The sequence below is a fragment of the Balaenoptera borealis genome, assembly GCF_965194805.1.
Source record: "Balaenoptera borealis genome assembly, chromosome: 15".
NCBI classification, from domain to species: domain Eukaryota; kingdom Metazoa; phylum Chordata; class Mammalia; order Artiodactyla; family Balaenopteridae; genus Balaenoptera; species Balaenoptera borealis.
Genome location: NC_138871.1, coordinates 28615681 through 28640566, shown reverse-complemented (window position 1 = coordinate 28640566; position 24886 = coordinate 28615681). Strand labels below are relative to the sequence as shown.

The following is a 24886-nucleotide window of genomic DNA, read 5'->3' as shown; positions in this document are numbered from 1 at the left end:
TCTGAGTTTGTGTCAGAATGGTATTATTTGATTTAAATCTACCATATTACATTTTGCTTTCAATTAGTACCATATGGTTTTTGTTCTTTCTTCCCTTCTTTTGTATTAATCATTTATCTTTTATTATTCCATTTTATTCTCCTTATTGGCTGCTTTAATATACATCTTTGTTTATTTTTTAGTGGTTGTGGTCATCCCGCAGAAGTGGGATGGACTCCCACCCCAAATTTGGTTCAGATACCTAGGCTTAGGACACTCCTCAAACCCAGAGAATTTGAGAGGAAGTTTATTACTCACACAGGGGACCCCTGGGAAGAGTTGGGTGGGCACAAGCAGGTCCAGGCTGGCTTGGGCACAGCAGAGAGAGCTTTGTAGGGTGGAACTGAGAAAAAAGTCTATATATGGGCAGTTTAAATTTTCTGCTGGTGCCAAAGGAGGAGGCAGTCATACTCAGGCTTTCTTATCAGCCTTTCCAGATGTGGAGCAAAAGGTGAGGCTTAAAAAGAAGTCAGTAATCAAACATCAAAAATTGTGTCAGACTCTATTGCAGTAGTTATTGTAGAATAATAGGATATAGGATATCATATGTATTGATATCATATGAATAGGAATATCATATGTATTCCTAATTTATGTATTATCCTTCTTGCCAGATACAATCTACCTAATTAATATTTTGTTAGGAATTGTACATTTGTGTTCATGGGGGATATTCACCTAAAATTTTCTTCTCTTGCAATATCTTTGTCTGAGTTTGGTGTGAGCATTGGGCTGACCTCATAAGTATATCGGGACACCCTGAAAGAGTTTGTATAAGATTGGTACTATTTCTTTCTTAGATATTTGGTAGAATTCACCATTTTGGCCTGGAGTTTTTATTATAGATTCAATTTCTTTAGTAGATTTGACTGTGCAGATTTTTTTTTTCTCGTGTCAGTTTGGAAAGTATTCTTCAGTTAAATAAGTTGTCAGAAATTGTTGGCATGAGTTATTTTCACAATATCCTCATATCCCTTCAATTTCTGAATCTCCAGTGATATTAGCTTTCTTATGTCTGATATTAGTAATTTGTGTTTTATCCTTTTTTTTATGTGGTCACTCTTGCTAGGGCTTTAGCAGTTTGGGTTTTTATGATCCTCTGATGTGTTTTTTCTGTTTCATTAATTGCTGCTTTATCTTTTTTTTTTTTGGGAGTTTAGCTTAACTTTTTCTGTCTTTCTGAGGATACTTTTTTTTACATATTCATTAATTTTTAGCTTTCTTTTCTAGTGTACACAGATTTTTATGTAGTTTTTCATCATCATCTTTGTACAAAATATTTTCTCATATCATAACTTTTTCTTTGATCCATGGCTATGTAGAGATGTGTTTCTTAATTTCCAATTATATAAGAACATATAAATGATTTTTTATTGTTAGTTAATTCTTTTTGGTCATTGAGATTATATTCTGAATGATTTCAGTATACTTAAATTTTTTTAGAACTGCTTTATGATATGATATATTTTCATTTTGATCAGTGTGCAATTGAAAGAAATGTGTATTCTGCCATTGCTTCTTGTGATATTCTGTGTATGTTACTTTGGTCCATTTGGTCAGCTGTTATGTTGAAATCTTCATTTTTACTGAATTTTTGTCTGCTTGTTTAATCAGCATTTGAGAACAGCACGTTAATGCTTCCTTTTTTCTTCTTAGCTATGTGGTAGTAAGTTATTGACTTACTGCCCCATCACTCTCATCGTTTCCTATGAAAAAAACATTCTCCTACATAACCAGTAAAGCTGTGAAAATCAGGAAATTAATATCAGTGTGTTATAGACACTATTCCGGTTTTTCCAATTGTCCCAGTAAGATTTTTTTATAACAAAAAGGAGCAATTCAAAATCACATGTTGCTTTAGTTGTCATGACTCTTTAATTTCCTTTAATCTGGAACAGTTCTTCAGTCTTTCCTTCACTTTCATTACCTTGACACTTTTGAAGATTACAGGTCAGTTACTTTGTAGAGTGTTTTTCAGTTTGGGTTTCTCTGATGTTTCTTCATGATTAAGTTCAGGTGAGATATTTTTGGTAGGGGTATCACAGAATGGACATTGAATTCTTCTTATAACATCTTAGCAGCTGTCATACAACTTCTATTTGTCCCACTGCTGACAGTGATCACTTTAACTACTTAATAAGGTTGTGGGCTAGGTTCCTCCGCTGGAAAGTTACTGTTTTCCACTTTGTAACTAAGTGTTTTATGGGGAGGAACTTTGAAATTATGTAAGTATCTCAATCCTCAGCAGACTTTTAGTTTATTTATATCTGTACAGAATCATGCTTTCATTCAGTGGGTTATGATTTATTACTATCTTTTCTTCACTCTTTATTTTAAAAATACATAGACTTAACAAGAGATTACAAAAATAGTCCAGAGAGTCCCAGGTATCTATCGCTCAGCTTTCCCATTGGTAATGTCTTATATAACTGTAGTACATTATCAAAATGACATTAGGAAATTGACATGGGCACAATATAATTAACTAAACTACAGAACTTAACCAGATTTCACCAAGTTTTGCATGCACTCAGGTTTTTTTGAATGCATGTGTGTGTAATTCTGTGAAATTTAATCACATTGTGATTTCACATAACCACTACTATAATCAAGATACAGAAATATTCTGTCACCACAAAGAAATTCCCTTATGCCTGCCCCTCTGTAGTCACACTCCTCTCCCCTGCCCTCTGCATTCTTTAAATCCTGGAAACTAGTGATCTGTTTTCCTACTATATGGTTTTGTCATTTTGTGAATGTTTTGTAAATTGAATCATATAACATGTAACCTTTGAGATTAGCTCTTTTTACTTAACATGATGACCTGGAGATCCATCCAAGTTGTTGTGTATATCAATAGTTTTTTTTTTTTTAATTGCTAAGTAGCATTCCATTGTATGGATACATACCAGTTTATTTAACCATTTCCCTGTTGAAGGACATTTGGGTTGTTTCCAACTTTTGACTTTTATTAATAAAGCTGCTGTGAACATTCATATACTTTTTTTTTTACACAAATGAAGTTTCTGTTTCTCTCAGACAGTGATTCTCAACCAGGGGTGAGTTTGGTCCCCCGGAGACAGTAGCAACATCTGAAGTCATTTTTGAGTGTCACAACTAGGAAGGAATTTTGCTGTTGCCGTCAGGGATGCTGCTGAATACCCTGGAATGCACAGAGTAGTCAGTCCGCCACAACAAAGAATTATTTGGTTCAATTTTAGTAGTGCCAAGGTTGAGAAACTGCTCTAGGATAAATGCCCAAGAGTGTGATTGTTGGGTTGTATAGTAAGTATATGTTTATTTTTTAAGAATCTGCCAAACTGTTTTCCAGGGTGGTTGTACCATTTTGCATTTCTACTGGCAATATATGAGAGATCCAGTTTCTTCACATCCTTGTCAGCTTTTGTTATTGTCAGTATTTTTTATTTTAGCCATCCTAATAAGTATATAGGGATATCTCATTGTTGTTCTAATCTGCATTTCTCTAAATGACTAATGAGGATGAACATTTTTTCATGTGTTTGTCCTCTGTATATTATCTTTGATGAATTGTGTGTTTAAGTTTTGCTATTTTCTAACTGCATTTTTTTTTTTTTACTGTTGAATTTAGAGAGTTTTAATCTATTCTGTATAAAAGTTTTTTGTTGGATATGAGATCTTATACAAAGTTATGTTTTCTTATATTCAGTGTTACTGTTGTAATTTGTTTTCATGCTCAAAATGTCACTGATTCACTGACCGGAGGCAGCTCCTTCAAGCTGGTTTCTGTATCCTTTTTACATGTTCTTGTCATCTTTTGCGCATGTCTTTGCCTTCTGGCACAACAAGATACTTCAGGCTCATAACTTTTTCTTCCCCAGCTCTGAAATTGGCCATTTCTCCAAGGAACCTGCTTTCTTTTAGTGGAAAGTGATATTTAGAAGCCAAGATTTGAGCATTGCTATCGGGCTGCTCCCAGCCTTCTTTTTTTTTTTTTAATTGTTAATTAATTAATTAATTTATTTATTTATGGCTGTGTTGGGTCTTAATTTCTGTGCGAGGGCTTTCTCCAGTTGTGGCAAGCGGGGTGCCACTCTTCATCGCGGTGCGCTGGCCTCTCACTATCGCGGCCTCTCATTGCGGAGCACAGGCTCCAGACGCGCAGGCTCAGTAATTGTGGCTCACGGGCTAGTTGCTCCGCGGCATGTGGGATCTTCCCAGACCAGGTCTCGAACCCCTGTTCTCTGCATTAGCAGGCAGATTCTCAACCACTGCGCCACCAGGGAAGCCCCCAGCCTTCTTAGTGGATTTATGTACATACGTATATACATACATACATAAATACACACACACATACACACTCATTTACATTTATTTCTGTATCTGTCTCTATATATTAAAAACCATAAGCTCACACCCATGTATACAATTCTAATTCAGTTTTATTATACTTTTTTTTCTCTTGCTGTGTTTGTAACTCCCTTATCCAGTAGTGAGAACCCTCACTTCTTATGTGCTTTATATATTTATTTATTTGCTTAATCTGCCATTGTGTAACTAATCTCCCATCATTCCTGCCATCCTCTCCCCAGCTCGGATTGCCCTCACTCACTACTTGGATTCTGACTCTCCATTCAGACTACCTTTTTGTGTGGATGTTCTTCTTACCCTGCTGGGGTTTGACACTTCATTCTAGACTACCCCTAAAGATAGATAACATCCCCCAACTTGGTTTTTGACTTCCTCCCATCAGAATGCTCACCCCATGTACGTGGGCACCCTCCTCACCTCACTTAGACTCTAACTCCCCGAGATGGACTACTTCCTCACAGGAGCATCTTCCTCATCCTGCTTAGGCTTTTGATATCTCACATTGGGCCTCCTCTCTGCTTGGATGCCCTCATCCTGTTTAGGATCTGACTCAAGATGCCTCGCTACCCTGTTGGACACCCTCATCACCCAGGCTGTGTGTGACATCTCAGGTCAGATTACCTCCCCTTATCCTGTATGGTAGATATTGCTCTTACCTTGCTTGAGCTCTGACTCACCAAACCGGGCTACTCCCAAGCCCTGGATGACACCCTTCTCATTCTGCAGGGGATCTGACTTACCAGCCCAGGCTGCCTGTCTGTGAAGATTATTTTCTCTACTATGTTTTAGTTCTGCCACTTTATGTTAGGCTGCTCCACTGTAGAGACACCTTCCTCATTCTGGCTGGGCAGTAAGTTCACATGCCAAGCTGGACCTTCTTCTTCATGGAAACCCTCCTCATCCTCCTCTGATATTGCATAACAAGCCACACCTCCCCAGATTCTCTTTGCCCTGATTGGATTGTGATACTACATGCTAAAGCTACTCTTTCACATGGGCACCCTCCTCACCCCGATGAGGCTTTTATACCTTACTCTGGGCCACTGTTGCCCCACCCGCTACGAAAGTCCACCTAATGGTTTTAAGATTCAGTTGTTCAGGAAGGGAAAGGTAAAAGGAGAGAATAAAAAGCCAGGAGGAAGAGAAAGATAAGGGGAAGCTTATTTTTGATTAGTGTTTGCTTGGGGTATCTTTTTCCATTCTTTTAACTTAGTGTACCTATGACCTTATGTTAAAGTGTGTCTCTTGTGAATAGCATATAGTTGGGTCTTATTCATCTTGTCAACCTTTGTCTTTTAATTGGGATATTTAGTTCATTTATATTTAATGTAATCATTGAGGTGGTTGACTTTAAGTTTTGCCACTTTGCTGTTTTCTATTACTCTTGTCCTTTATTATTTTAATCAATTATCTTGATTTCATATTATCTCCTTTACTGGATTTTTTTGTTCTACTTTTTCTCTATGATTCTTTTAGTGATTATTCTAGAGATTATACTTCTTGACTTTACAATTAACCTTAAATTAGTATTCTTACCACTTTATGAAAAATGAAGCATCTTACAACAGTTTAACTCCATTTGCCCCCTCCTGCTGTTTGTGCTTTTGTTGTATATTTCTGTTCTACATCCCCACAAGACATTATTATTGTCGTTTATTTGTAAAACAACATATAAATATGAAGGTGTATGTACCTGAGTATATGTACATGTATATATTAAACACGCACACACACTTTAAGTGCTCTTTGTTCTTTTCTGCAGTTCTGTTCTATGTTGGGCCATTTTACTTCAACCTAAAAGAATTTCTTCTAGTATTCCCTAAGGTCTGCTGGGGATCAGTTTTCTTATTTTTCATTTATCTGTATTTGATTTTTTAAAATTGATTCCAATTTTCTGTTGAGATTCTCCATATTTTAATCTATTAATCCCCATCTTTTACTCTCAATATAGTCATTTTAAAGTTCTGTGCTAACTCCAGAATCTGAATTCCCTCTAAATCAATTTTTCTTGGATTTTTTTTTTTTGTCTTAATTTTTAGTCACTTTTTCCTGCTTCATGAATTTCATAATTTTTGACTGTGTGCCGGACATTGTGAATAAAAAAATCATAGAGACTGAAGATGCTTTTACTTTGCACCAGAGAAGATTTACCCTTTTCTCTGTTAATCAGAGTGGCTGATCATTTCAGTCATTTCAGGAATTTTACTAGGTCAGAACTGGGTTGGAGCTTTAGTTGTCTCATCCTACCTATGATTTTTCCTAATTTGTGGCCTCCCTGGATTTTTGCTGTAAGCCTGACAGGTCTTTGATTCTTCAATAAATACAGTCAGTTATTGACTTCAGTCTTTCAGATGTTTGAATTCAGCTCTTTAGGCTCTCAGTTCTCACAGCTTCAGAGTATGGCAAATGTAAGGAGAGACCAGCTATGTATTTGTTGCCGTTACACTTTCTCAATGAAAATTTGTCTCATAAACACTGAAACATTGCAGATGATTTCACTTTTTCTGACTCAGCCCCCTTCTTGGAGATGGCACTTCTGGGTTTTTACTGTGAGTCTGGTAGGTCTCTAATTCCTCACTTTGGAAAGTTCTCTCCCTCAGGCATTAGGTATTTAGCTTCCTGCTTTAAATAGGTTCAAAAACTGGCAAATGTCTTGAAGAGGAGACCTAATGATTGTCACAGGCCCCTTTATCTAGCGGGATTTGGTTTGTTAGTGCCATGACTGTGCAGGAAATTTCACTCTGCTTTCTTGGCTCAGTCCCCCATCATCGTATACCACCCTGACACTAAGGAAATGTCCTGTGGGGGAAATCGGCTTGACATTCTGCTAGATTTCACTCCATCATGCCAGCAAATGAGTTCATCAAAAGGTATGGTGATTTCTCTTTTCCAGTGGAGTATGTCTCCCTACACCAAACCCCTGCTCCAAATCTCTAAATGTCCCTCTCTAGCATATTAGTTGATATTGTTTCTTGATTGCTTCCTTAGCTCAATGATCTTTTATTCAAGTTTGTTTGCTTGTTGCAGCAGGAGTGATGGCCTGTGCCTACCTAGTGCAGGCATATTATTATGGAGATATGGCTTTGGTCCCAGACACCACAATAAGGAGAATATCATAAGAAAGCAAGTCACACGAGTTGTTTGGTTTCCCAGTGCATGTAAAAGTTATGTTTATGCTATACTGTAGTCTATTAAGTGTGCAATAGCATTATGTCTAAAAAAAGTACGTATCTTAATTTGAAAGTAGACTTTAAGAATGCTACCCATCATCTGAGCCTTCAGCAAGCTGTAATCTTTTTGCAATAGTAACATCAAAGATCACTGATCACAGATCATGTAACAAGTATAATAAGGAAAAAGTTTGAAATATTGTGAGAATTACCAAAATGTGACATAGAGACACGAAGTGAGCAAATGCTGTTGGAAAATGGCACCACCAGTAGACTTGCTTGATACAGGGTTGCCACAAACCTTCAATATGTAAAAAAAAAAACAAAAAACAAAGCATTATCTGCAAGGTACAATAAAGTGAAGTGCAATAAAGTGAGGTATGCCTATACATCCTGCCTCAAAGTAGAAATCCTATTTAGATCACCTTTAATTTCTCTCTATGATATATTAATACTTTTCTGTTTAGGGTTCTTACATTTTTTATTATACTTACTATTAGGTATATGATGTTTTGATGATAATGTAGATGGCATATTTTTTAGTTTTTAATTTTATAACTTTTCAGACACAGAAAAATGTTAGTGGAATTTTTTAATGTTTGGTCTCTTATCTGGCAACTCTTCTAAAAACTAACTGATATTCTAATAAGTTATCTGTAGATTGTTTTGGATTTTCTGTATCCTTAATTATATCAACTATGGAAAGTGACAGTATTATTTCTTCCTTTCTTAGCCTTATATTTCTGATTTCTTTTTCCTGCCTTATTGCTAATGCCATTTAATACTTTTACTAACAGGTTGAATAGAAAAGGTAAGAGTTGGCATTCTTATTTTGTTCCTAATCTTAAGAGTGGATATTCTCCACATTTCACTATAAATAGGATGGTGGCTCTAAAGTTTTTTGTAGTTTCCCTTTGCTATGAGTTTTTAATCATACATAATTATTGAATTTTATCAAATGCTTTATCTGACTATACTGATATGATCATATACATTTTCTCCTTTATTTTATGGATGTGGTACATGACATTTATTGAAATTTGAATGTTAACTCACCTTGCATTTCTGGAGTAAAACAGCTTGGTAGGAATTCACACACACACACACACACACACACACACACACACACACACACACACATTCACTCACTCACACACGCTACATTTGATTGTCTAACATTTTGTTTATGATTTTTGCTTCTATATACATAAGGGAGATGGATCTATTTTCTTTTCTCATAATTGTCCTTTTAATTAGTGAATAGTATATAAAGGGTGGAGATTTAAAAGACCTTTTAAAAGGTCTTCTTCTTCTGTAATATAATACAATACAGTATTACTCCATTTTTAAAAAATGACCTTTTTTATTTTCAAATAATTTCAAATCTGCAGAAAAGATACAAACATAATACAGTTCCCTTTACCTCTCTCCCACTTTTTCCTATTGCTATCATTTATACATTACTATTAACTAAACTTAAGACTTTTTTTGGATTTCACCAGTTTTCCCGTTAATGACCTTTTTCTGTTCTAGGACCCAATCCAGTATATCACATTCCACTTAGTTAGTTGTCATGTCTCCTTAGTCTTCTCTGGTCTATGACAATTCCTCATTCCTTCCTTGTTTTTCATGATTTTGACAGTCTTGAGGAATATTTGTCTGATATTTTGCAGAATTGTTCTCAGTCTGGGTTTGGCTGATGTTTTTCTCATGATTCGACTGGAGTTATAGGTTTTGGCAAAGAATACCGCAGAAGCGAAGTAACCTTCTCATCACATCATAACAGAGAGTATGTAGTGTCTCCGTGACATCACTGGTGATGTGAAACATCATCACTTGCATAACATGGTGTTTGCTAGGTTTCTCCACTGTAAAGTTACTTTTTCTCCCATTTTGTACTCTGTTTGGAATTCAATCATTAAGACCAGCCCAGGACTGGACTTAAAGGGAAGATTAAGCTTCACCACCTCCTTGGGGAGGAGATGGATGCCGGGGGGGAGGTTACCTACATATGGAATTCTTCTGTTGGCAAGATTTGTCTTCTCCCTCCCTCCTATTATTTATGTATTTATACACTCATTTATTTACTCCATTATGTTTTAATATGGATTCTTTATAATCTATATACATAATTACAACCTTAAAAACCTCTGGTTCCCCCACTGACATATAAACTTCTTGAGGAAAGTCTTTGTTTCATTTTTATTTTTGTACACTCTGTGCGTTTAGCATAGTCCCCTAATTTATAGTGGACTTCCTGTAATTATTTTTTAATGGATATCTTTCCACTTCAACTGAAAAGTACCCTTTCCTTATATAATAGCATTCTAAATCCAAAATAAAAGTAGATTTTAAAATAAGTAAAAGTAAACTCATGCATGATCAACTTGTAATAAGTATGTAAAAAAGCAAAGGGTACTGCAGAAATAACTTAACCATTTGAGTTGGATGTATCTCCAAAAAATATTGAAGCCACTGGAAAGAAATTACAGTATTTGATAAGCCAAGGATATGACCTGCTGTGTGCTTTCTCCTTTTTGTTCAGATCACCAAAGGAGATTAAGACCCCGTTTTCTCCCTTCTCTGGAAAATTATCATCTGATGCAGTCACTCAGATAACAACAGAAAGTCCAGGAAAAGCCATGTTTTCATCTGAGATTTTTGTTAATGCTGAAGATCGTGGACATGATATTCCAGAGCTCAGTACACAGAAGTTGGGCAAAGTTCCTGTCAAGTTTGCTTCACCATCTTCAGTCCAACAGATTACTGTTCCTCATCGCACAGATGGTAAGAGAATTTTAGGTCATATTACCAACTTTTGTGTGTCATTAACTAAGAAATTTCTTGATTGGGTCTTTCTAGTTAGAAAACCTAATTTTAATTTTAAGCATTAGGTTGTACGTGATTATATCATCTTTTATTTACATAGCTATGAAAAGAATATAATTAATTATGTTTTTACTTCAATTTCTAGTGAAGTTAACAACCTATGTGAAACTCATGCTACTTGTGGTTGATGTATTTTCAACTCATAATACTTGTCGTAAGAATGCAAGTAGTTCACGAAAACTTGAAAGCTATAGAGGTTCAATTTTAGGGAGGTAGATAATTATTTGGCATTGTTTTCTTTTACTATTGTTTTGCATGATACAATGAACAGATAGCAAACACAATACCAGTCTATTTCTTGCTCAAGAAACGTTGACCAGGGACCCAGGTTGACTGTGACCCTGCTTTCTTTAAAACATGGAACCTTGGATTCATCATCATAGTCAACTGGAAGGGACGAAAAGCATGGAGGAGCATATGTTGGGAGGCTTTTATGGGCTAGGCCTAGGTGTGGCCCACATCACTTTCCACTGACTAGGAATAGTTTAGCTGTGCTTTCCAGGATGAAGAAGAAATGAGTTTTGGTGAACAGCTAGCAATCTCTACCATAAGGTCTACATTTAGAGTGTTCATCTGCTATCATGACAGTGATATTTTTATTGTGCTCATACTATATAACATTCACAATTATAGCAGGTTATTTTCTTTTTCAGACCAGTAACTGGAAAGTTAAGTTCCCATTCTACCTCCAAAGGAGGGTGGGAACTTTCAATTACTAATTTTAAAGTATTCAACAGTTTGTACAAATCTATTCAAAATATATTTTAAGTTTTCCTACTTGTGCAAAAAGTTTATCTGTCTGTAGGTATAAATGGAATATGCCTAAATGTATAAAGAAAATTGCTTAGTTCCACATTTAAATTGCACTGAATTTAATTTGAATAAATAAATTTATATGTTGAAATGGTTATATTTCTTTTTTTTTTTTTTACTTTTATTTATTTTATTTTTGGCTGTGTTGGGTCTTCATGGCTGCGCGCAGCCTTTCTCTAGTTGTGGCGAGCTGGGGCTACTCTTCATTGCAGTGCACGGGCTCCTCATTGCAGTGGATTCTCTTGTGGCGGAGCACGGGCTCTAGGCGCGTGGGCTTCAGTAGTTGTGGCACATGGGCTCAGTAGTTGTGGCTCGCGAGCTCTAGAGCGCAGGCTCAGTAGTTGTGGCACATGGGCTTAGTTGCTCCGTGGCATGTAGGATCTTCCCGGACCAGGTCTGGCACCCGTGTCCCCTGCATTGGCAGGCGGATTCTTAACCACTGCGCTATCAGGGCAGCCCGAGATGGTTATATCTCTTATACATTTTTATTGTGAAATAAAATTATGCCCCCCAAATGTATAGTCTAATCAATATCACACAGAACACCTTTAATGTGTCAGTTACCTATTGCCACCGTGATACTGTATAAGAACCTCGAAAATCTCAGTGCTTTATAACAACAGACATTTGCTTTCCTCACTCATGGGCTTATGAGTCAGTTGGAGTTTGGCATCAAGATGCAAAAATGGTTTGGGTCTGTTCCACATGCCTTGTACTGAAACCCAGGCTACTCTGGGCTATGCTGTTTTCATGTTGGTGGCAGAGCACAGGAGAGGAAATCCAACTGTGAAAGTGTATTTTATACCTCTTCTGACATCAATGGTAGATCAGTCTATATAGAGCCCTCAGTTCATGGTTTTACCTTTACATACAGGTACTTGGTAGAAAGGACTCCTTTAAAAGAGAAATATTATTTGGTTTAATAATAAAATATTTTTAACTCTGTGGATTCAGAAGTAAAATTTTAAAAAATATTTTAAAAGTATACAGAATAGCATGTTGAATTTATGACTATGTGTCCACTGCTCTGAATTAACAAATTAAGAGTAATATGCTATATGTTTATATTTAGTTCCATGTGCAAGTTTTTTGAAGAAATAAATTTTATGGTTGGACTTTCTTCTTTACCCTTCCCCAGTCCTTTCTTTCTCTCCCAGGAACAACCATTATTTGCTGAATAGTCGCTTCTTCCCCCAGAGATAGGCAGTCCAAAGTAACTAAGACTTCTGCATCCAAACATAAAGTTGTTGAGAATTTCAAAAAGCCACTTATCTTGCCTCTGAATTCTCCATCTCCACATGGTAGCCATTCTTGCTCTGGGTCCATTGTAATTCTGCCCAATTGTTGTTGTCCATTTTCTGCAAACTTTGAACTAAATGGTAAATTTAACCATCACCACCAAGCTTTATATACACTGGTGGAGGAAGAAAACTACTAAATCAGTATTCTAACAATAATGACTACAGCAACGTCCAAAGAGAAGTAGAGGCTACAGCCTATTTTTCCTGTTATTTAAATTCTTCCAGCCTCTATACATTTCTTCATTCTCCTTGAATTCAGCCAGGTTCTCATTGGCTGGGGTTTGACCTGATAGGTTGGTACAAGTATTCCTAAGTAGCCTAAGGCTTTGCTAGCCCTGCATAGGTTTAAGGTAATTTTTTGTTAATTTCTATGACCAGGCTTGGTAAAGTAGTCCCCTAGGTGTAAGCCATACTCCTACTGACTTTCTTCTTTTAAGGTAACCTTATTTCTCCCTGATAGTTAAGGTCAATTGTAGTTTTAGTCAACACTATGGCATCCTATTCCCTGTATTGTTTCAGTGACATAAAGAATGTAAAATGACTAGATGGCTCCTGTCTCCCGGTAGAAGTGCCCCTCCCTTATTTCTAAGATCTTCCATCAAACAAAGCAGAGTCACAGAGATAGAAAGCAAAAGATTTTAAAGGCTTCTGCCTTTGTTCCTAAATACATGCATTCTGTCTGTGGGATAGGCAAGTGCCACATGTGGTTCTGAGCACATGCCGTATTCGGTAAGCTAGCATTCCAGCCTCAGAAAGTGATGCCTCCCAGCTTGTGCCATGACAGTTATCAGTAAATTGTTCACTCGCTTTTTTTTTTTTTTTGAGTTTACCATAGCTGTGGGTGATCAGGCTTGTGAGGAGAACAGTGACTCCCTTTAGGCGTCAGCCTTTTGTCTCATTTCCTTCACTATGAAGTCAGTTCCTTGGTTGGAATCAGGGTACTAGTAATATGGGTTCCATGTCAAATCATCAGAATGATGGAATGGTCAAGGATGGTAACACAATTCTAAGTAATATAAAAGTTGTTAATGCGTCCAGAATGAAGGAGATCTCATTCGACTCTGGGACTATCAGACTCTGTCTAGAGTATTTTGATTTTTATAAACTAGACATGGGCAACTAGGAGTCCATCTAGAGGTGATTACAGGATGCAAGAGAAGACCATGGTCCATAAGGATAAACTGAAGAAGCTGTTGTGTTTAATCAGGAGAAGTGGTAGCTATCTACCAAATTCTATTTGAATGAGCAGTACAACCCCATGAATACTGAGGAGTAACCTAAACAAGAATTTTATAGGACTCATGTGATGGCAATACTAATCCTTTGTGTAGGCATAGAAAAGGAGAGTAGACTAAAAGGAGGGATGGGATATTTCTGAATGGGAAAATTGAATATTTAAAGATGTCATTTATTCCCAAATGAATTTAAACTCTAATGTAATTCTACTCAAAATTCTAATGGAAGTGTTTTTTTGAACTTATTTAATTGATCTTAAATTTTTTCTGGAAGACTAATAAAGAAAATACTGGAAAAGAAGAGTAATGGGGAGGATAAATTTTAGCAGCAACCAGTGGAGTGTTTTAATGGGATGCCTGGAAGTTGCAGACATTATTCTCACCCTTGACCTTTGGGCCCAGACTTAGTCATATGTCCATACATGTCTGCAAGGGAGATTGGGAAATACAGGGTACAGATGAGCAGTGTGTACACAGCTAAATATCAAAATGCTGTTACAGAGAGAGAGTTTCTACCACATCATGAAAGGAAAACAGTATATAGAAAAAGCTTTCAGGGACTTCCCTGGTGGCACAGTGGTTAAGAATCCGCCTGCCAGTGCAGGGGACACGGGTTTGAGCCCTGGTCCGGGAAGATCCCACATGCCGCAGAGCAACTAAGCCCGTGCGCCACAACTACTGAAGCCTGCGTGCCTAGGGCCTGTGCTCCACAACAAGAGAAGCCACTGCAGTGAGAAGAGTGAGAAGCTCGCGCACCACAATGAAGAGTAGCCCCCCTCGCCGCAACTAGAGAAAGCCCGCATGCAGCAATGAAGACCCAACGAAGCAAAAAAAAAATAAGGAAAAGAAAAAGATTTCATTTTCTATAATAATCAAATTACTACTATGTCACAGACATTTTAGAAAGAATTTTAGCAGTTAGTATTTAAAAAAAAGAAACTATAAATGGCAATTTTTCACTCTGAAATCAGAAAATTCATGTGAGATGGGGCAGCAGAGGATAATGGGTATGCTATAAACAGGAAGTCTTTATTTAGAGAATTCTTTATTATTGAAAATTTAATTTAGCCTAAATTTTTAACATTATGAGAAGGGTTAAATACACTTAATGTGTAGTAGAATGATAAAAAATGTGAAGATAGGAAATAAAATGAATATTTTATTATCAATGTAAAATAGAAAAACTGAATTCCACATTATACATACTATACACAACTATGTAAACAAATAAGAAATACAGAGGAAAGACCTATAGAAATACATTAAAATATTAATAATAGTTATCTTTGAGTGGTAAGACTTTGTCTTTTTTATTTCTGTGTATTTTTTTAATATTGAGAATTTATACTTTTATAATGGAAAACTTATTTTGAAAATCTGCCACATAGAAGAGAATTAGATTTACTTTCTATGACTCTGGCGGGAGAACCTCCAAAGATCAGTAGTAGGGGTTAACAACGACCAGGTTTGGGTTCAATATAAGATAAAGTGTTTCTTAGTTAGAGCCATCTAAATATGGAATAGATTGCTAAGAAGTCGTCTTCTCAATGAATCCTACCTACCCGTACCACTCTATTTAAACTGCATCCTGCTGCAATTTCCCAAATACTTCTAATCTTCCTCAGCATTTTCTAATTTTTTGGGGGGGAGTGGCTGTTTTCGGTCTTTGTTGCTGCACGCGGGCTTTCTCTAGCCGTGGCGAGTGGGGGCTACTCTTCCTTGTGGTGCATGGGCTTCTTATTGTGGTGGCTTCTCCTGTTGCGGAGCACGGGCTCTAGGTGCGCAGGTTTCAGTAGTTGCAGCACGAGGGCTCAGTAGTCGCAGAACGAGGGCCCTAGAGCGCGTGGGCTTCAGTAGTTGCGGCACATGGGCTCAGTAGTTGTGACGCTCGGGCTCTAGGGAGGACGGGCTTCAGTAGTTGTGGCACATGGGCTTGGTAGTTGTGGCACGCAGGCTCAGTAGTTGTGGCGCACAGGCTTAGTTGCTCCACAGCATGTGAGATCTTCCCAGACCAGGTATCGAACCCATGTCCCCTGCATTGGCAGGCAGATTCTTAACCCACTGCACCACCAGGGAAGTCCCAGTATTTTCTTAATTTTTTATGTCACTAATAATTTATAAAAATACTAGATGATTTACTTACTTAGTATGCTAATTGTTTACTGTATATCTCCCTCTTCTAGAATGCTAGTTTACTGATATATTCCAAGAATCTTGACCACTGCTTGGCACATTAAAGGTACTTAATATTTGTTCAGTTAATTAATCAATGTTTTCTTATTAATTATTCTGATCTTTATCTCCTTAGGCCAGCCTTTACTGTTGCCATATAAGCCTTCTGGTAGTACGAAGATGTACTATGTTCCCCAATTAAGACAAATTCCTTCATCTCTGGATTCTAAGTCAGACACCACCATTGAGAGCTCACACTCAGGTATTATGCAGAAATTATTCAAAATTTTATTTTTTGAAATTTTATTTGTGGATTGGCTGTTTAATTCTGGATGACATTTGAAAGCACAGTGCTATTTAATCTTTAAGTGATACATGGAGCTTTTCATGCCTCAGTCTCTGGTTCAGATAGGTGAGTTATTTGGTCAGATGTATTGTGTACACTCAAACATTTGATAAATATTTGAAGAAAATTGTATGAACAGTTACTTGTTTGGGTTAGTGGACTCCATCTAGGACAAAGGTTTCCAAGTTTTCTCTGTTCACAGTCACCTTAGTGTTTGGGTGATTTCTTTTCTCATCATCGTGGGGATATAAATCATCAGCAGCATATAAATACATGAAGTATTTTTTCAAATACTAAGCTATTATGTTATTAGGGTATAAAAATACTTACCGTTTTGATCTTACAACTTAATAAACAAAAATATTTTTGGTTTTGTGTTTGAAAGAAAACATTTTACTTTGTTCATAAATATGCATAATTACTTGCTAACGAGATATGTGTGGCTATTAGGGCACAGTTTCTCAAACCTTGAGATGAGATTGGACACAACCACCCTCATTTATTGCTTTTGGTACAGAAACTGTCAAAAATCCAACTCTCCAGAGATACAGACAGCAGCATTGAAAGGAATGTAGCAGTATCTAATGTTGAAACTTTAAACTATCTTTAGCTATTAGTTTTTGTCCTGTACACCAGATATTACATATCACTGTTTCCCTAGAATTTTAAAATATCCCACAGCACCCCTGTGAGATCACTACAATAGAACTGCAGATTTAGAAAATGAATAGCATCCCGTGGAGGAACTGAATAAATATTTTCTGTGGAAAATTATAAGGATACGGAGTTGGTATGGTGCGGGGTTTTGATTGTTGGGATAACATATTGATTGGTCCACAGGAGTTGACTTGGTTCAGTTTAGATATAAATTGTTCATGATTTGTCAATAGACATCTTTATAGGTGTAGAAATTAAAAAGAAAGTAGTTGTCCCTGGTCTTACGCAGATTTTCTGTTAATTTTAAGAGGACCCAACTAGTATCTAATGGTAACTGAGTTAAAGCCCCTGGTATAATTGCTCCTGATTTCCCACTGTGATGTCACTGAAAAGAAGAACCACAAAATGCTCATATGTTAGGACTGATTATGAAGCCTATAACCAGGAACTGGAAGAAATTTTCACTACCCGCATGGCTATGATTTTAAAAACACACTTAATGGCTACCAGACATAAAACAAGCTTACTTAATTGATTGTAGGTAGGAAAATCTTTTATCTCAGTCTCACTTTCAGCCCCCTAGTTCAGAAGACAGAATGTACCAATAGAAGTCTAATCAGGTGTTCCAATATTTTTTGAGGCCTCCTGTGTACTTCTATTCATTTACATCCTAACTCTTCCCTTTGGAGATATTAACTTTGAGAAAAATTGGACAGCAGTGGGAAGAGGAAATGACTCAGGGATGGTACATTGTATACTGAGAAATACTGTCCGTATAAATAAAGTACTGAATGCATCAATTAGACAAGAAGAGATCTGTTAGCTATATAGACTTGAGGTTGTCATTTATCATGTTCTGCATCTATTCTGAGAGTGAGGGAGTTGACAGTAGAAAATAATAGTTTCTTAGATCAGTAGAGCTGATCTAGATGAAAGTCTAGGAATTGTTCTGATAGATATTGTCTATTAGTATGTTGTGATTCTATAGATATTAGAAAGATCCAACTAGAGTTTGGGGCCAAGGGAAAGTCATAAACCATTGCAGATATTTAGACCAAATAGTTTCTCCTCAGTTGAGAATGAGTAAACAATTGAACTCATAAAATTCTTTTAAAAACAAAAACAAAGGGACTTCCCTGGTGGTGCAGTGATTAAGAATCTGCCTGCCAATGCAGAGGACACGGGTTCCAGCCCTGGTCTGGGAAGATCCCACATGCCACAGAGCAACTAAGCCCGTGCGTCACAACTACTGAGCCTGCTCTTTAGAGCCTGCAAGCCACAACTACTGAGCCATGTGCCACAACTACTGGAGCACGCACGTCTAGAGCCTGTGCTCCGCAACAAGAGAAGCCACTGCAATGAGAAGCCCGCGCACTGCAACGAAGAGTAGCTCCCGCTCGCTGCAACTAGAGAAAGCCCATGCACAGCACCGAAGACCCTACACAGGCAAAAATAAAAATAAATAAATTAAAAACAAAACAAAAACAAAAAAACAAGGCAAAGGTAACCTCGCAAAGAAAGAGATAGATGTTAGAGATTTACTCATTAGGTCAAGTAACACTCTGAAGTAGTAACAGGATTTCATTTATATCTGACAGTAAGTTCTGTGAAGATAGGTACTATGTCTTTTTTTTTGTAAGCCATTTTATACCTCATACCAATATATAATATAGATGTTATTTTGATATTCATTTAAGACATTTAAATACTTTATATACTAATACTTACTGTCAATAGGAGCAAAAAGCCATGGGGAGAGAACTGGCTGGGATTTTTAAAACAAAGTGAGGAGTTAATAGCAGAAAAAAATGATGGAGTAAAGACCTCCAACATTTTGCCCTGTGATAAAAGCAACAGAATTTTGGCAAAACTTTATGGAAAACTTTTCCAAAACTCTGGAAATTAACCAAAGGCTTGTAGCTTTTGTAGTAAGCATTTATTCAAGAAAAATGGCTGAACCTTGATAAGAATAGTAAGCTTGTGGCATTTTACCTTGCCCTATTCTCATTGCCACACTCAGCTCAGTGATAACCTTGAAAAATACCAGCCTGCATTCCCAGGACTGGAGGGAGCAGAACAGAGCTGGACCTCTTTCACAATTTCATTCCCAAAGAATTGTCAGTATTTGACCTGTCTGATGGCTCTCTGGAAGACTCCACTCAAAAGGCTTATCTTTATTTGACCTTACTCAGAGCTATCCAGTGCGTATGAGCCTCTGTGTCTATGTGTGAGGTGTTTGTCAAAAAACACTTACAGGTAAGTGTTTTATTTTAGTTTCTTAAATATTTATTTATTTTATTTATTTATTTTGGCTGCGCCGGGTCTTAGGTGCACCACTCAGGATCTTCGTTGCGGCATGTGGACTCCTTAGTTGCAGGACCTAGTTCCCTGACCAGGGATCGATCCCGGGGGGCCCCTGCATTGGGAGCTCGGAGTCTTACCCCCTAGACCACCAGGGAAGTCCCCAGGCAACTGTTTTAATGTCACAATGCATGAGGCAGTGGATAACACTTTAGACAAACAATAGACTAACCAAAAGCTTTAACGGAAAAACTGAGGATGAGATGTCCATAGATATTTTGAAAAGCATTGATATATTCCTAGGACTCTAGAAGACCACAAGTGTGCACAGGCCTGAGTGCATGCTCAGGAAAGATCTGAGAGGGGCCTACCCTTTACCTTTGGCTGCCCTTGAGGCTCTGGGCAAGAAGAAAGGGAAGGCTAAGGCAGAATTGATAACTCCCTGCCCTCAGCGTTGATGGCTATGTGCACGTAGTCCCTCGGCAAAGACTGGGAGATTTATTGTTTCTAGATGTTTAAGGGTATCTCCATCTAGGCGTTAGCTGACCACTAAGCTAGTTGAGTGGCAGCTTCAGTAGACTTTATAGAATTTGTTCAGAAAAGTTACTTAAAAAAAAAACGCATAAAGCAGCAGCAGGAAACCCTAGGGAGGTAGTAGACTCTGATTTCCAGGGTTGTCACATTGTATTTTTTAAGATGTCGAGTTTTCAACAAAAAGTTACAAGATATGGAAATTCAAAGTAAAAAAAAATATATGGACCATACAAAACAAAAATAGCAGTTTAGAAACTGTCTGTGAGGAATCTCAGACATTGGACTTACTAAATGAAGATGTTAAAATAGCTATTTAAAATATGTTCAAAGAACTAAATGAAACCATGTCTAAAGAAGTATAAGAACAGTGTCTTACCAAATAGAGAATATCAATAAAGAGAAATTACAAAAAAGAACCAAATAGAAGATCTGTAGTTGAAAAGTACAATAACTGAAATAAAAAATTGACTGGAGAAAGCTCAGTATCAGATTTGAACAGGCAGAAGTATGAGTCAGTGAACTTGAAGATAGGCCAATTGAGATTATCCAGTGTGAGAAACAGAAAGAAAAAAGAATGAAGAGAAATTAACAGAATCTCAGAGTCCTATGGGACACCTTCAAGCATCCTATTATACACGTAATGGGAGTTCCAGATGAAGAGACAGAAAAAGAGACTGAAGGAGTATTTGGAGAAATAATGGCCTAAAATTTCACAAATTTGATGACTGCTGTTAATCTGCACATCCCAAAAGCTCAAGGAAGTCCAAGCATGATACAGTCAAAGAGAGCCACATCTAGATACATCATAAACCATCAAATGACAAAGACAGTGTCAAAGCAGCAAGAGCGGAGTTATCATGTACAAAGAATCTTCAGTAAGACTAATTGCTGATTTTTCATCAGAAACCATAGAGGCCAGAAGGCATTGCAATGACATATGCAAAGAGCTGAGGAAAAGAACCTGCCTACCAAGTATTCTGTACCTAGCAAAACTACCCTTCAGAAATGAAGGAGAGATGAAGACATTCTCAGATAAACAACAGTTGAAAGACTCCACTGCTAGCAAACTGACCCACAGAAAATACTAAAGAGATTTTTTTCAAGATGGAATGGTGAACACCAGACAGTAACTTAAATCCACATGAAAAAAGTACTAAAGGTAACTACATAAGTAAATACAAAAGACAGTATAAATGTATTTTTGTTTGTAAGTCAGTTTTTCTCCTATATGACTTAAAAGACAAATGCAGTATAAGCAAGTCCCAAATACATAAAGAAAAACTAACAGAATTAAAATGAAAAAACCTGACACTATTTTTTAAATAAATTTATTTATTTATTTATTTGTATTTTTATTTTTGGCTGCGTTGGGTCTTCGTTGCCGCGCGCGGGTTTTCTCTAGCTGTGGCAAGCAGGGGCTACTCTTTGTTGTGGTGCGCGGGCTTCTCATTGCGGTGGCTTCTCTTGTTGAGGAGCATGGGCTCTAAGTGCATGGGCTTCAGTAGTTGTGGCTCTTGGGCTCTAGAGCGCAGGCTCAGTAGTTTTGGCACACGGGCTTAGTTGCTCCGCGGCATGTGGGATCTTCCCAGACCAGGGCTCGAGCCCGTGTCCCCTGCATTGGCACGCGGATTCTTAACCACTGTACCACCAGGGAAGTCTGAAAAACTGACACTATTAAAGGGAGAAATATTTCAAGCCAATAGCAAAAGGTCATATATTGTATAATTCCGTGTATATGAAATGTCCAGAATAAGCAAATCCATATAGACAGAAAGTAGATTAGTGGATGCCAGGGGATGTTGGGGAGGGGAAAATAGGGAGTAACAGCTAACATATACAAGATTTCTTTGTGGGGGCGTGACAAAAATGTTCTGGAATTAGATAGCAATATTGGTTGTGAAAATACTAAGAACTAGTGAATTGTACACTTACTTTAATCGGTGAATTTTTTTTTTTTTGAATCTTGTAGGAGTTTTTATTTCAGTGATTAAAAGAATGCAGTAAATGGAAACTATGCTGGTTTACATTAGGCATGCACCTCTACCTGAAACTGCTGTTAGTTTTTGACTGGCCTAAATCTTTATAACTTATTTTTTCATTTAGGCACATCTTTAAATTTTTTTGGACCCTGACATACAGGGTAAGTTAACTTCTTTCTTGTGGCAGTTTAGTATGAGAATTATGTTCGCTGGCTAGATTCCTTTAACTAAAGGCCTCTAGACTCTCAGCCTACCTGTACTAGCTCAAGACTGTACTTTATATATAGATATTTAAGTGAATCACAGTATAAGGGAGGGAGATAATCTAGAAAGGTGAAATGTACTGTATGAATACTCCATACATTTTTTTTCCAGCACTGATAATCAAACACTAGATAAGGAGGCCTACAGTCAAGTACCAAATTGCTCTTTCCCCCACTGCTGCCCTTTCTGAGAGACACAAAGATGTATATCGATCCTCCAGAAATCTGAAAGGAATCCACACAAATAACAGATTATTACCTATGTGGTCCCACATATCAAATTATAGAGCAGTTCCACTATTAAAATTATAGGAAGCAGTTAATGGGACTATGAGGAAAGCATCGTCCCACATACAGCAACATACACCTAGTAGAGTTTTCCATTCATCTGTCAATTGTTTTCCCAAGATTAGCATTAAAAAACACAACCCCAAACACATTTGACCCTCAAACCACCCCCACACACAAAAATTGGTCTTTGTTCATTCTTAGATGACAGGATGTCCCAAGAGTGACAAAGGTGGGAGCCGATCCCCCCACAGCCTTTTCTTCAACCATTCCATCAACTGCTCTTCATTTCTTGAACTACCTTCCTTTTCCAGAGAGGTAATACTCAGGTCAGTCAGAAAGGCTTTCTGAGAACACTGGCTTGGATTTCTGGGTCTGTTCCAGTCGATTCTAGATGAATTGGCTTGTATCAATGAAGCGCTCAACGCAGTTCACAAAACAGGCCTCAGCCCGACTGTCCAACTTTGGCCCAGGCTTGTCCATGCACTTTTCCCAACAAAGTTCCGTCATCTGGTGCACCAGCTGCTGGAAGCGCTGCTTCTGAGTCTCTACCTCGATGAAATGCTGCAGCTGCGGGTCGACCGAGCCCAAACCCGCTGCGGAGGAAGACGAGGAGGACGCCATCCCAGCGCGGCCACGCATGCCGAGACAAACTCCGCACCAACTCACCGACCTTCACGTGTCTCTGCGGCGGAACCCTTAATTGGTGAATTTCATGTTTTGTCTCAATTTAGAAAAAAAGTGTGTGGGGGGGGTGGGCAGGAATGAACATATGAAGGAAAAGACTGCCTAAAACTGTAAAGATTTGGTAACAGATTTAAAATACGTTTTGCAGGCAAGAAAGGGTGGAATTAACATGAAGGAAGTTAAATTAGTGATGAGGACAAATCTGAGAGTCTGCAAAATTACAGAGGAAAAAGAAGAAGAAAATGAAAATGCTGTGAAAGATGATGAGAGACATAAGAAACATAGCTAAGTAAACCAAACCAAGAATTATATCTGTAGCTGAGGAAGAAAGTAATATTCAAACACTTAATTGAATAAAACATCCTTCTCCTGAAAAGGGGAACACTGTATGCAGATTGAAAGTTGCCATAAAAATCCAGGGAAAAATCAGAGACTGAGACACATATCAGAAAAAGATTTTTGAGTCAAAATAAATAGAAGAAAATCCCATAAATATACAATTTAAAAAAAAGTTGAGAAGAAAATTTAGTCTGATATCAGGCTTATTTAAAATACTAAATGTAAAAATAATGGAAGCAAATCTGTATTTATTGGGAAAATTATATAATTCAAGGATTTATGGACCCAGTGCATTTTCATTAAGCACTATGACAATGAAAAGACATTTTCACAAGTACACAGCAGCTAGAAAGTATATTCAACCTCTGTACCTTCTTGAAAAATTCACTTGAAGACTCACCCAGCTGAAGAGATGAATCAAAATGAAGACTTCATTACAGAGAAATGAAGCAATGCTGAAAGTGATCAGTGGTGAACTTTGAAGTCAGTTTGACACAACACTCATCTGAATAGCAAATTTAGTTACAAGGTGGAAAAAAAAATGCCAAAAGTTAATTTTGGAATGAAAGGCATGAAAAGAAAAAACAATTGTATTTTTTTGTCTTTTTGACTAAAGAGCTGTCATTTTATTCATGACTTGGTGATCAGATAGGTTAAAGAAGTTTTCATAAAAAATAAATTTGACTTGATTAAAATTTAAAACTTGTGTGCACCAAAAAAAAGAACACCAGCAACATAGTAAAAAGGTTGCACAAAGAATTGGGAAAAACATTTGCAATTCATATATCTGATGAGAGATGACTATCCATAATATATGAAGAACTCGGGGCTTCCCTGGTGGCGCAGTGGTTGAGAATCTGCCTGCCAATGCAGGGGACACTGGTTCGAGCCCTATTCTGGGAGGATCCCGCATGCCGTGGAGCGACTGGGTCCGTGAGCCACAATTACTGAGCCTGCACGTCTGGAGCCTGTGCTCCGCAACAAGAGAGGCCGCGATAGTGAGAGGCCCGCGCACTGCGATGAAGAGTGGCCCCCACTTGCCACAACTAGAGAAAGCCCTCGCACAGAAACGAAGACCCAACACAGCCATAAATAAATAAACAAATAAAATTTAAAATACTTAAAAAAATATATATATGAAGAACTCTTACAGTTCAACAACAGCAAAAAGCAATCTAATTTTTAAATGAGTACAGAATCTGAAGAGCCATTTCTCCAGGAAAGATACAGATGGCCAAAAAGAACGTGAAAAGATGTTTTACATCATTAGTCATGAAGGAAATGTAAATAAAAACTACAAAGAGATACCACTTCATACCCATTAGGATGGCTTTTATGAAGTAAAAAAGAGCAAGGGTTGGCAGGGATATGGTGAAATTGGAACTCTTGTGTATTGCTGATGGGAATGTAAAATGGTATAGCCACCGTGGAAAACAGTGTAGTGGTTCCTCAAAAATGAAACATAGAATTACTATATGATCTAGCAATTCTTCTTCTAAGTATATACCCAAAAAATCGAAAGC

General features: G+C 37.4%; 1 protein-coding gene and 1 pseudogene across 12 annotated transcripts in view; one reads left to right on the top strand and one right to left on the bottom strand.

The window, feature by feature from the left end:
* ALMS1 (ALMS1 centrosome and basal body associated protein) overlaps positions 1-16845 on the top strand; it is a 142251-nt gene extending 125406 nt beyond the window's left edge. For 9 of the 11 annotated variants that reach the window (XR_014234725.1, XR_014234726.1, XR_014234729.1 and 6 more), the window contains 2 exons: positions 10105-10346; positions 16106-16845. The gene's annotated coding sequence lies outside the window, so the exon portion shown is untranslated. Of the gene's footprint in view, positions 1-10104; positions 10347-15980 lie in introns of all 11 variants that reach the window. The other 2 variants (XR_014234727.1, XR_014234728.1) reach the window with 2 other exon arrangements.
* A 4982-nt stretch (positions 16846-21827) lies between these two features.
* LOC309611805 (mitochondrial import inner membrane translocase subunit Tim8 A pseudogene) lies at positions 21828-24832 on the bottom strand (annotated as a pseudogene). The gene is made up of 2 exons (XR_014249757.1): positions 24515-24832; positions 21828-24192 (listed from the first exon to the last, which is right to left on the bottom strand). The product of XR_014249757.1 is annotated as a mitochondrial import inner membrane translocase subunit Tim8 A pseudogene (transcript).
* Positions 24833-24886: the final 54 nt, after the last annotated feature.